Here is a 12,998-nt window from a genome sequence, read left to right on the forward strand (position 1 = left end):
AGCAGAAAGTACTGAGAATTCTCACATGCCCCCTCCTCCCTCCCATACATTTTCCCCTATTATTATTATCTTACATTAGAGTGATATGTTTGTTCAATCAATATTTTTTAAAGTTGAAAAGTATTTTTATTGCAGATAGTTTCATATACAATGTTAGTGTTATTGATTTCCATGCCCTCCCATGATGGAGCCACATTCCTATCTCATAAAAACATTCAAGTTACACTGTAGACGTTTTCATGTTTCTCTCTTTTTTAGCACCTGGGGGTTTGCTTTCGCTAGATTTTCTATTTTGACCCACGCTTCTTCTCATTCTTTCATTTTTAGCTTCTCTGTCAGTTTCTCTGCTTTAAACTGCTGGGTGCAGTCATCAAATAGTTTTTGGTTCATCTCCATGAAGAGTTTCAGCATGTTGTATTGATATATCAAGACATGTCTTGTCTTGTTCCAGTGGGTCTTTCAGTTGTGGTACAAGGATGGAAGCATGATGGGCAGAATCTTTGCTGCATTGTCACTGATTAGACTCATGATGTACTCGTTATTCCAGTAATATAACACTTGCTCTGCCACCTGGAAGTGGGGGCTGGAGACACACTTGGCTAAACGCTCCATGATCTTCACAAACTCTTGACAGTTCAATGACATCTAGAATCTCTTCTAATTCATTTAAGAACATTACTTCTTTTAGACTGTGAGTCTTTGGCCAGTGCTTGAGAAGTGCCATCACCACTGGTTCAGTGAGGGTGCTGTCCTTTTCTAAAAACTGAACTACACAGTTTGCCAGCTGAGGATGGTAAATGATCAGAAACTTCACTTTTTCCAAAGGTAATAACACCTTCAGTAAGAAAATCTTGTGCTCTTCTTTCAGTGGTAAGGCAAATCCTTTTTTAAATATTTTATTGAAGTATAGTTGATTTACAATGTTGTGTTAATTTCTGCTGTACAGCAAAGAGATTGTTATACACACACACACACATATATTCTTTTTCATATTCTTTTCCATCATGGTTTATCACAGGATAATGAATATAGCTTCCTGTGCTATACAGTAGGACCTTGTTGTTTGTCCATCCTATTTATACTAGTTTGTATCTGCTAATCTCAAATTCCCAATCCTTCCTTACCCCACCCTCCATGCCCCTTGGCAACCACAAGTCGTCCTCTATGTCTGCGAGTTGTTTCTGTTTAATAGATATGTCATTTGTGTTGTATTTTAGATTCCATGTATAAGTGATATTATGTGGTATTTGTCTTTCTCTTTCTGACTTACTTTGCTTAGTATGATAATCTCTAGGTCTACCCATGTTGATGCAAATGGCATTATTTCATTCTTTTTCATGGCTGAGTAATATTCCATTGTATATATGTACCACATCTTCTTTATCCATTCATCTGTTGATGGACATTTAGGTTGTTCCATGTCTTGGCTATTGTAAATAGTGCTGCTATGAACATAGGGGTGCATGTAACTTTTTGAATTATAGTTTTGTCTGGGTCTATGCCCAGGATTGGGATTGCTGGATTATATGGTAACTATTTTTAGTTTTACAAGGAGCCTCCATACTGTTCTCCATAGTGGCTGCACCAATTTACAGTCTCATCAACAGTGTAAGAGGGTTCCCTTTTCTACACACCTTCTCCAACATTTATTACTTGTAGACTTTTTAATGGTGGCCATTCTGACTGGTATGAGATGGTACCTCATTGTAGTTTGAGTTTGTGTTTCTCTAATAATTAGTGATGATGAGCATCTTGTCATGTGCCTATTGGCCATCTGTTTGTCTTCTTTGGAGGAATATGTATTTAGGTATTCTGCACATTTTTCAATTGGGTTGTTTGTTTCTTTTTGTTATTGAGTGGTATGAGCTTTTATATAATTTGAAAATTAAGCCTTTGTCAGTTTCATCATTTGCAAATATTTTCTCCCAGTTCATATGTTGTCTTTTCATTTTATTTTTTTTTCTTGCTGTGCAAAATCTTATGTTCAATATTGATGAACCAATATTAAAACATTATTATTAACTAAAGTCTGTGGTTTACTCTTTGTGTTCTACAGTTCTATGGGTTTTGCTGTATATATTGTCATGTTTCTACCATTATAGTATTATACAGAATAGTTTGCCTAAAATATCCCTTCTATTCCACCTATTCCTCCCTGCCCACTGTCTCTGATAACCACCATTTACTCTCTGTTGCTATGAGTTTGACTTTTTTATATTCCACATGTAAGTAAGATCATGCAGTATTTGTCTTTCTGTGTCTGGCTTATTTTACTTAGCATAATGTCCTCAATCTCCATTCATGTTATTGCAAATGGCAGGATTTCCTTCTTTTTAAGACTGAATAATATTCCATTATAGGTATATACGTGTGTGTGTGTGTGTGTGTGTGTGTGTGTGTGTGTGTGTGTGTGTATACACATACCACCCATTTTCTTTATTCATTCATCTGTCAAGGGACACTTAGGTTATTTCCACATCTTGGGTACTGTGAATAATGTTGCAATGAATATGTGAATGCACATATTTCTTTGAGTCAGTGATTTTATTTTTCCTTTGAATATACACTGAGAAGTAGTATTGCTGAATCATATGGTAGTTATAGTTTTAATTTTTTGAGGAACTTCCATACAGTTTGCCATAATGGCTGTACCAGTTTATAATCCCACCAGCAGTATATAAGGCTTCCCTTTTCTCCTCATCCTCAGCATTTGCTATCTTTGACATTTTGATAATATCCATCCCAAGAGATGTGAGGTGATATCTCATTGTGGTTATAATTTGCATTTCCCTGATGATTAGTGATAATGAGCATCTTTTTATATACCTGTTGGCCACCTGTATGCCCTCTTTAGAAAATTGTCTATTCAGGTCCTTTGCTCATTTTGTAATTGGGTTATTTGTTCTTTTGCCATTGAGTGTTATGAGTTCCTTTTATATTTTGGATATTAACCTCTTATTGTACACACAGTTTGTAAATATTTTCTCTCGTTCCTTTGGTTTCCTTTTCATTTTGTTGATTGTTTCCTGTGCAAAAACTTCTAGGTTTGATATAGTCCTGCTTCTGATATATTTCTGCTTCTGTTGCATGTGCTTTTATTGTCATTCAAAACAATTACTGCCAAGAACAATGTCAAGGAGATCTTGCCTCTGTTTTTTCTTCTAGGAGTTTTACAGTTTCAGGTCTTAGGCTTATATCGTTAATCCATTTTGACTTGATTTTTTTATATGTTACCCTTCTTTTCTTTGCTCGAAATATAAGCCTTCTACCCTTTATGGATATTTTGGCAACAACTGTATTCTGTAAATTTCCCACTTGTATTTGTGGCCCTGGTTTCTATTCATTTAATACAAATTCAGTCATAATTTTTGTACATTTGTAACATTGACAATAAAATTAGGTTTAAATTAACATTGAGCCAGCTGTGTTTTCACAAGGCACCACAGTGGCTGAAAGCTAATGTGTTTTCTTTTATTTCTTTTTCTGTATTAGGTAAAATGTTTTTGTGAGAAAGTGCTTTTGAGTTCGTGGGTGTTTATACTACTTTCTATTGCTCAACACACTTGTTTTAATCCTCTAGTTGTGGTCTAAATGATATAATATGCCAGCCCACTGGGCACAACTAGACTTGAAAAAAAAGTTTCATGTAGGTGTGGCTCATATGAGCCTTTACTGCTGGACCTTTACAAAATCATCCCAGAATATCTGCTTAGTTAGTGAAGATAATTTGTCCTAGCATCTCAAAATTTGAAAAGTTATCAGGAAGAAGAACATAGTGCATGAAAGTCATAATAATTTTGCCACCTGAAAGATACAGGTTAGAGGTAAACTTTATGATTTTAATAAGAACATGCAAGTTGTCCCATTTTTTTTTTTTCATAGAGCAATCTCCAGCTTTCTACATTTAATTACACTTGGCTTTGGAAGACCTCACAGAACTTCCGAAATGCTGTGCATCACACCTCTGTGGAACTTGAGGAAATGATTTTATTTTCCCTTTCTAGTTTTATTCCATTGGGGTAATAAAATAAAGACTTTAAATTTTAGATTTATGACTGCCTCTTTAAGCAGTGCTGGGACTTCTGTTAATGGTCTGACTTACTAGATTGAAAACTTTATAAAGGGCTATATTTTTAAAATGCATGATTGTAAGACTGTGCAGTACAGTTATGCACACATGAAAGACAAATGCAGAGCTAACAAGGACATCTGTGAAATGCATACTCCTAGAAACACCAATCCTCACAATATGGGCAGAATTCTTTATTTTCCTCTAAACAGAGTTGGATCACTGTTTTATAATCCTTATGGATAGCTGGCTTGTCTTAATTATCTTCTCAGTCCTGAAACATGTATTTCTCATATAGCAGGTATTCCATTTAATAACTACTGAAATAAATTTTATATAAATAGAATTTTCTCCAAATACAAGAAGACTTAGAAAAAATGGGAGAAATTATGCTCTTCCACAAAATATTTATGTAAAAGGAAACATTTGAAGGAAAATATACTCAGTCCATTATCATGAAATGTAGAAATACAAAGTTGGAATGTTAAATTATTGCAAGGATTTGGAAGTAAGTCTGACATATTTTGTTTTAATTACATGCCTCAATACTCACCACATAAGACCTCCCACTGTGTTGATCACATGATAGTCAACATTATTATCAAATATTTTTTATTGCTAGGCAAAATATGAAATAGAATCTTGAAATTATCTAAATAATTTAGTGCACATAGACTCTAAATTCAAATATGTCAGGCCAATCTAAATAATTTAGTGCACATAGATTCTAAATTCAAACATGTCAGGCCAAATAATACACTTTTGACATTTTATTCATTAAAGTATTTCTCAGTCTCAGCTGTACTCAATGATGAAATTAGCATAAATCATCACTTCTGACTTTTGTCTCAAGCCTTTTGAGAAAAGTAATTGAATAAAAAGGGAAATTGTTTTGCTAGATTCAAGTAAGTAATGTAAAAGATTATTCTGATTCTCATATATTTTCAGATGCTTATGAGAGCATGCAATGAAATAATAGATGTAAGATGCTTAGTCCTACACTGATGCAAGGCAAATATGCAATATTTGTTTGAAAACATGATTGTTGTCAGTTTTAAGTGGAGCTATCCTTCCTTTAGAATTAGAATTCTAAATCATTCCATTAAAAATTAGAGACAATGCATTGGAACACACATCAACTCCAACCTGTCTTTATAAAAACATCTCTATACTTGCCTTTTGATCTGCTGGAAAGGGTTTTGTGATATACTGTATATTGATTATCCATAAAACATGTTCAATATATTAATTTCCTTTCCTTCTTTTAATAAAGAGGTTATTTTCTGCAGTTGATTTTAAATTTTAAATAGACCAGTAAATGTAAATTTAGTTAGGATTTCATCTTTGCATAGAGAAGACTAGTCTTAAAATCTTCACAACTTAAAGTATTTTACATTTGTATAGGTTCCAACCAAGATATGTTGCTTTATTATCAGTAATTTCAGCTTGAGATCTCATAAATTCATAATTTCAGTTGGTAGTGTCTAAGAAATATTTGTATTTTTTGTTAGTTTCAACTGATGATAGACTATAACAGAAATTAATAACATCACCAGAACTATGTACAAATATCAAAAATATTATTTAGATATAAGAGAAATTATAGATACAGTCATGCTGCCAGATCATGTCACACAAATGCAAGGTAACAGTCAGCATATATATGTGAGGACATCCTTACAGCAGTAATTCCATGTGTCTATGAATGAAATCACTGCACACAAATATTCACATCAAAGGTAGTGTTTTACTTTTGTAGCTGAGATATGTTAGTGCTGTTTCGTTTGGTGTGCTTTTCTATCTTACCTACCTGTATTATGATTTGGGGGGAGGGAGGACGAGATATAAAAGTTTACACTTATTGTGTTATATGATGACATCTTGTTCTAAATGTGCAGCTCTTCCTCTCCCTCTAACCCTTATGTTTGAAATGCATTGTTGAAAACAGCATTTTTTCCTTCTCTTGCCTAAGAGGCTTGGGGAGTAAAAACATGCAATTCCAAGTAAAGGATTAGGAGAGAAATGACGTATTTTTGAGCTGAAGGGTATCATTTACTGAGACACTGCTGAGATTGCAGCAGTTCAACACCACCATGTCAACCAAAAAAAAAAAAAAAAGTTTCAGATACTGTAAAGGAATCAGCCTTTAAAGGAAAGATGAGCAATATCAGAAAAAATTCTGAAAAATGATATAACTATTCTGGTTGATAGTACAAATTGTGAATAAATCATATGCTGCAAGGGAAACCTGAAAATAGGTTAGTATCTAGGAGGTTGGATGCTGAATTCCTAGAGAAAAAAAAGGTGATAAACATTTTGTCCCTTGCATTTCCTACAGCAGTAAAAGGAACTAATCTGTTGAAATTGTTGACTTCTATTGGACTCTAATAGGAATATGTTGTTTTCTGAAGGCTAGATTACTTATCTATGTTTTAGAAATGTATTCTCTCTGGGTTTAGCCCATGTCTTCTCTTTTTTTAATCCCCAAATGATTGTACAGCAGTGTCAAGCATGTCCACAGATTTGTTGGGTGACACTCAAACCAAAACTTGCTCTCAGTTAATGATTGAAGTTATTAATTACTAATTAATTTTGAATTTCCAATATTGATATTTTCAACTTTCTAAATTATCATATAACCAAAGGTATGAATTTCAACTCAGAAAGTTTGGAGAAAGAGTATAGAAAATTGATATTTTCCCTATTCAGGAAGGAGTAGGGGATAAGCAAGAGTCTCACAGGAAAGTGAGATGAAAATGCTGGAATAATTTCTATATCCAACAATTAGTAAACACAGAATTCCATAATTTTATTTTTAATTTGATTAATTCCTATTATTTCATAGATGTCAGTACTTGTATCTACACCCATGTATGAAAACTCAAATCCAGATGATGAACTTCCCACAGCATCTGCATAAGCATATTTTGTTGATTTCCCTCTCTTCTCCCCACACTTAGACTCGAAACTCTTTGATGCTTCCTCTTTACCCCGTTCTTAAGCATTTGACACAGCCACCAAATGTCAATAGCCCATGTGTATATTTTGAATAAAATGAAAACAAGAGCTGAAAATGTTCCCATGACTGCCACAGCTCATTATGACAGAGGTGTGAAGATGTACCTTTTTGACATAAATAGATGAAAGTTGAGTATGTGCCAGAGCTTGGTTTGAAGCCATACCTTCTTTCATTATTTCTTATTCTGGCATAGGAAACTCCAAAAATTAAGCTTCTATAACATGTCCTAAACTATTATCCTTCTCAAACTATTCCAAAAATTTGAAGAGGAAGGAACACTTCAGAACTCCTTCTATGAGGCCAGCATCACCCTGATACCAAAACCAGACAAAAATATCACAGAAAGAAAGATTACAGGCCAATATCACTGGTGAACATAGATGCAAAAATCCTCAACAAAATATTAGCAAATCAAGTCTAACAGTACATCGAAAGAATCAACATGATCAAGTGGATTTAACCCAGGGATACAAGCATGGTTCAATACCTGCAAATCAATCAGTGTGGTACATCACATTAACAAATTGAAGAATAAAAAATGTATGATCATCTCAGTAGATGCAGAAAAAGCTTTTAACAAAATTCAACATCCATTTATGATAGAAACTCTCCAGAATGTGGGTATAGAGGGAATATACCTCAACATAATAAAGACCACTTATAACAAACCCACAGGTAACGTCATACTCAATGGTGAAAACCTGAAAGTATCTCCTCTAAGATCAGGAACAAGACAAGGATGCCCACTCTTGCCCATCTTATTCAGTATAGTATTGGAAGTCCTAGCCACAGCAACCAGAGAAGAAAAAGAAATAAAAAGGAATCCAAATTAGAAAGGAAAAAGTAAAACTGTCACTGTTTGCAGATGACATGCTATACATAGAAAATCCTAAGACAGCATCAGGAAAATACTACAGATCATCAATGAATTCAGTGGTTTCAGGATACAAAATTAGTATACAGAAATCTGTTGAATTTCAATACACTAAAAACAAACTCTCAGAAAGAGAAATTAAAGAAGCAATCTCATTTATAATCACACCAAAAAGAATAAAATGCCTAGGAATAAACCTACCTAAGGAGGTAAAATACCTGTACTCTGAAAACCATAAGATGCTAATGAAAGAAATTGAAGATGACATAAACTGATAGAAAGATATACCTTGTTCATGGTTTGAAAGAATTGATATTGTTAAAATGACTGTACTACCCAAGGCAATCTACAGATTCAATGCAATCCCTTTCAAAATACCAGTGACATTTTTCACAGAACTAGAACAAATAATTTTAAAAGTTATACAATTTTAAAAGTTGTATAAACTAACACAACATTGTAAAGCAACTATACTCCAATAAAAATTAATAAAAAATTTGTATAGAAACACAAAAAAACCTGAATAGCCAAAACAGTCTTAAGAAAGAACAAAGCTGGAGGTATCACACTACTTACTTTCAAATGATTTAGCAAGATGATTGATAAATTAATGCCTGGCTGGCTGGCTGGCTGGATGGATGGATGGAATGAGAGAGCAAATATGGAAACATGCGTTTAATTGTTGAATCTAGTGGTAGGTACTTAGATTATTGTATAATTCTTTCCAATTTTTGGCATGCTGGAAAACTTTCAAAATTGTAAAGCAAATACTAAAGGAAAACACAAAAAATGCTTTATACTGGCCTTATTAGTAGCAAATCCAAGACAGGGATTTTTGAGCAAGTGATATATATAAGGGAGTGCTCTCATGCAAAATCTTTGAGAGAGTGAAGGAAAAATATATAGATTGATGCTAACAAACTTAAAGGTTAATGATTTTAAAGTGGCTATTTGTTTTTCCCATAAGAGAGTATAGGTAATGAATTAATAAAATAAAAACTAAAATTTTCTGATGAAACGATGATTTTTATACTTCCAGTTTTTGCTTGTGAGTAATCATTCTATTCAAGAAATTGTAATTCTTCAAACTGATCTCCCCCTTTTAAAGTGTTATTATATCCAAATAAGATTGGCATTAAATGTTGGCTGGAACACTCAAAGCTCACATATAGAAAAAACAGGATCATTTGCCTGTTTGTAAAGCATCATATAGCACACACAAATCATACAATTCAGAACTGCATGAAGTATGCCACTGTTTGAGTATAACATGACATTTTTCGAGTTGGGATTATTAGATCATCTAGTAATAGTGGTTCTTGAAAATTGAGGGTCTCAGAGGTTAAATGAATTGCATAAAACCAGTCATTAGTCGTTAAGTCAGAGTTCAAATTCTGACTTTTGGACTGAAGTTCTCATCTAAATCTACTCTGCCACCCTTCATTCCCAAGTAGTTTGGATCTGGCTGGACCCTGAATTAATAAAATTCTCATTAGATCTTTCCCCCTCCCAGCTGCGAGAAATTAATTTGAGCTACTGGAATTGGCAGGGACAAATCTCTTTCCTCCCTATAAAAAGAAGATCAAATTGATATTACATTTCTGGACTTGAAATAAATCTAATAGTATAATAATAATCAGATTGAAAACAAATAAATGTTGTATTTAAATGATTGAATTTCACTAAGTTAGAAAGCTAAAACATAATCATTGCCAAATAAATCCTACAGCTTCCCTAAGAATCTTGGATATTTAGATACATATTAACTGTTCAGCTGGAGAGAATGTTCTTTTTTCTTCACCCATATGAATGAACTATTCAAGTTATTATCTGATAAGGTTACTTTTAAAAATCACTATACTTCTGAAGTGGTACACTTAATATTGAAAACCTGGAAAATTATTATTTGCAAAAAAATATAAAAGCTAAGTACATTTGCTGTGATTTAGGAAATACTGTTAACTATTCCTGAATAAACTTCTTCTATAAATATGTTTTTATTTTTTGTTTGCTTATTTGTTTACAGGTTGAATAAAATAAAGTTACACATGACACAAATCTGTTTATTTTGATAGCTGAATCACAACTTAACCACTTCTAAAATTATATTAACCAATGCTTGGCTATTAAGGATGCTGTTTATTTCACAAAGTGTAGGTTTAATTCACTATCAACAAGGTTGGTTCATTCATGTATGGCATTACATAAGAGTCTAGGTTCTTTGTTAAAAAACATAAATGGGACTTACTGCCTTCTCCATTTTAGAAAATGCAACTATTTTCAACCTTCCTTTTTGAATACTTGTTATCTTTATATTGTATTTATGTTATCAGTAGGGAAGACGTAGATAAACATTTGGCTTTGGGATAGAATGGAAGGGGTAACAGGTGGTTCTAAAGGTTTTCTCTAGACTCAGGGATACCATAAGCTTTCAGTCTTGGTTCATTCACCTTGTAATGTGAATCCAAGAGATTATTAGGAGCACACCTATATACCAGATTCAAGATTAGTGAAACTCCAGTTAAGGAATACACACCTGACATTGTACCTGGTGGTCATGCTTGTGTATTAAGTCCTGAGAACCAGCACTGATGAGACCCAGATACCTAAAGGGTGGAGAGTTGTCTGTATTTTGCAGACTGTGTTAAGGGCCCATCGTGGACACCTGTGGGGCTACATGACTAAACAGGTTTAAACACTAAAGGGATTCCAGAGCCCTGTGTTGAAATTGTAAACACACACTCAACCCCATTTCTCATGTCCAGGCACATCCCAAATTCCGATTGACTTGAGCATCAGAAAATGGGCTCAGGTTTCAGAAGACTCCTGTTGTGACATTTCAGGATGTGCCATGATGTTTTCTGTCTTCCATCCTGTCTTTTCAATAGCTGTCTTTGGTGCTGAGTACAGCCTATTGTGCCTTATCAATGCAATTATAAATCTGAATCCAGACCATACTACTAAATCAAGCAGAGTTGGTGTTCAGGAGGGCTAAGATTATTTTTCCCTATACATTTCCCTATACATTAGAATTTTTTTCCCCTATACTGATATTTTCTTACCTTAATGAACATTCTAATCATACTATGACTCCATGTTGGATAAGCACCACTTACTCCCTTCCTCAAAACATACACATAAAATCACATACATGTATGCCCATGCTCTGGAGACATGCTGTAACTTGGAGTGACTACAAAAATAATGTACCTTGAACCACATTCAAATGTGTTTATTCATCAGTGCTATTGGAAAGAACAGTGGCTTTAAAATTTTAACAGTCCTTACAATCAGCGGAAGTGTTTTTTCAGCGACATGGCCGCATCCTACCAATTCTTATTCTTTATGGGTGAGGACAGTGAGGTGCTTTTCTAACAAGCACTTTCTGTGATTCTTATGAAGAACCTCAACATGCATGAAGTTGCTTTCTTGTGTTTAGTTTTCTGGTTTACTCTTTTTATGTGGAACACCTTAAGGATTTAGGGGGGAAAAAAAGAACAAGAGATGATTTCCATGTACATTCTTAATGTGACATAAGATGGCTTTTATAGATGTGAATTCAATACTCCTCTTTTAATCTTGGGATGAAATGTGGCTGTAAACTGTGGTATATAAAGATAAATACATGTACTAGAAATCTGTATAACTTTGGAAAGAAGAGCTAAGCTTCCTTTCTCATGGGAAATATTAAGGCTGTATTATCCTGTAAAATGGATAGGAAAGCGATCCCAATGATAAGGTATGCTTGCTCTCAAAAGGCGCAGCAAGATCCTCAGCATAACATAACTGCGCAGAGACCCACAAACTGAGTCGGAGCAGGCCGCTGCAGTGGGCGTATCGATACCATCCTAGAAATAAATAACAGTGGCCATTCTACTCTAGAATCTACTATCATGACTAAAATTATAAACAAACAATATTTAATCCAAATATTATTTAAAACTTAGAGGGAATCTTTTTCCTAAATTGTATATTTACAATGGGCAAAGTAATTCAGAATGGCTGAATATGAAGGACAAATATATTCAAATAGCATAACAAATTAATATTGTGTTTTTGAAATAGATTGTGGTTAACTCTTGCCTTCTTGTATAAGAGTGTTGATTTGATCATTTGCATTTAGAATCTTTTTGCATCATATCTGTATATCTCCATCTGAGAGTAAAGACATGTAGAGTAAGGAGGGTTGTTGGGAGGGAAAAGAACAATTGGTTGCCTAAAGAAAGGAAAAAGAGACTATCTAAATTCTTGGTCAAACATAAAGAGTACTCTATCCCCGACTATAGAAAATATTTGTGTTCATTTTTGAAGTTAAAATATCCCACCTTTTCTGCATACAGTAATATATTATTTTCTATAAAATCTGTTGACTTACAGGAAATTCCTGAATACTCACAATTGGGAATCACTAGGGAGAAAGATGTGTAGTCAGTGGCTATAATTTATTGAAAAATATATATCAATACACACACACACACTCCATATACATCCAACCCTCCAAACCACCCTGAGGAGCAAGCATTATTAATCTTCATTTTATAGATGAGAAATTCAGGGCTCAGCATACTTAAGTAACTTGCTTGTGGTTACACAGCTAATAAATGCTAGTACTGAGTTAACAGAAAAACAGGTCTGCATGGTCCCACACTTATTCTTTTTTTTCCCCATATTTGTCATTTTATTTTACTTTATTTTTAATTTTCATTGAAATATAGTTGTGTTAGTTTAGGTGTACAGAAAAGTGATTCAGTTATACATATATAAATATATATGTATTCTTTTTTTATATTCTCTTTCATTATAGGCTATTACAAGATACTGAGTAGAGTTCCCATGCTATACAGTAGGTCCTTTGTGGTTATCTATTTTATGTATAGTAGTGTGTATATTTTAATCTCAAACTCCTAATTTATCTCCCCCCTCCCCACTACCCACTTTGGTAACCATAAGTTTGTTTTCTATGTCTGTGAGTCTATTTCTATTTTGTAAATAAGTTAATTTGTGTCATAAGTGTTATCATATGATATTTGCCTTTC

At 33.7% G+C, this 12,998-nt stretch overlaps 1 pseudogene; it reads right to left on the reverse strand.

The window, feature by feature from the left end:
* Positions 1-237: 237 nt before the first annotated feature.
* Positions 238-12,998, reverse strand: part of LOC102990683 (serine/threonine-protein phosphatase 2A 56 kDa regulatory subunit gamma isoform-like) — a 28,916-nt pseudogene continuing 16,155 nt past the window's right edge.

Source organism: Physeter macrocephalus, chromosome 19 (assembly GCF_002837175.3).
Source record: "Physeter macrocephalus isolate SW-GA chromosome 19, ASM283717v5, whole genome shotgun sequence".
NCBI lineage: Eukaryota > Metazoa > Chordata > Mammalia > Artiodactyla > Physeteridae > Physeter > Physeter macrocephalus.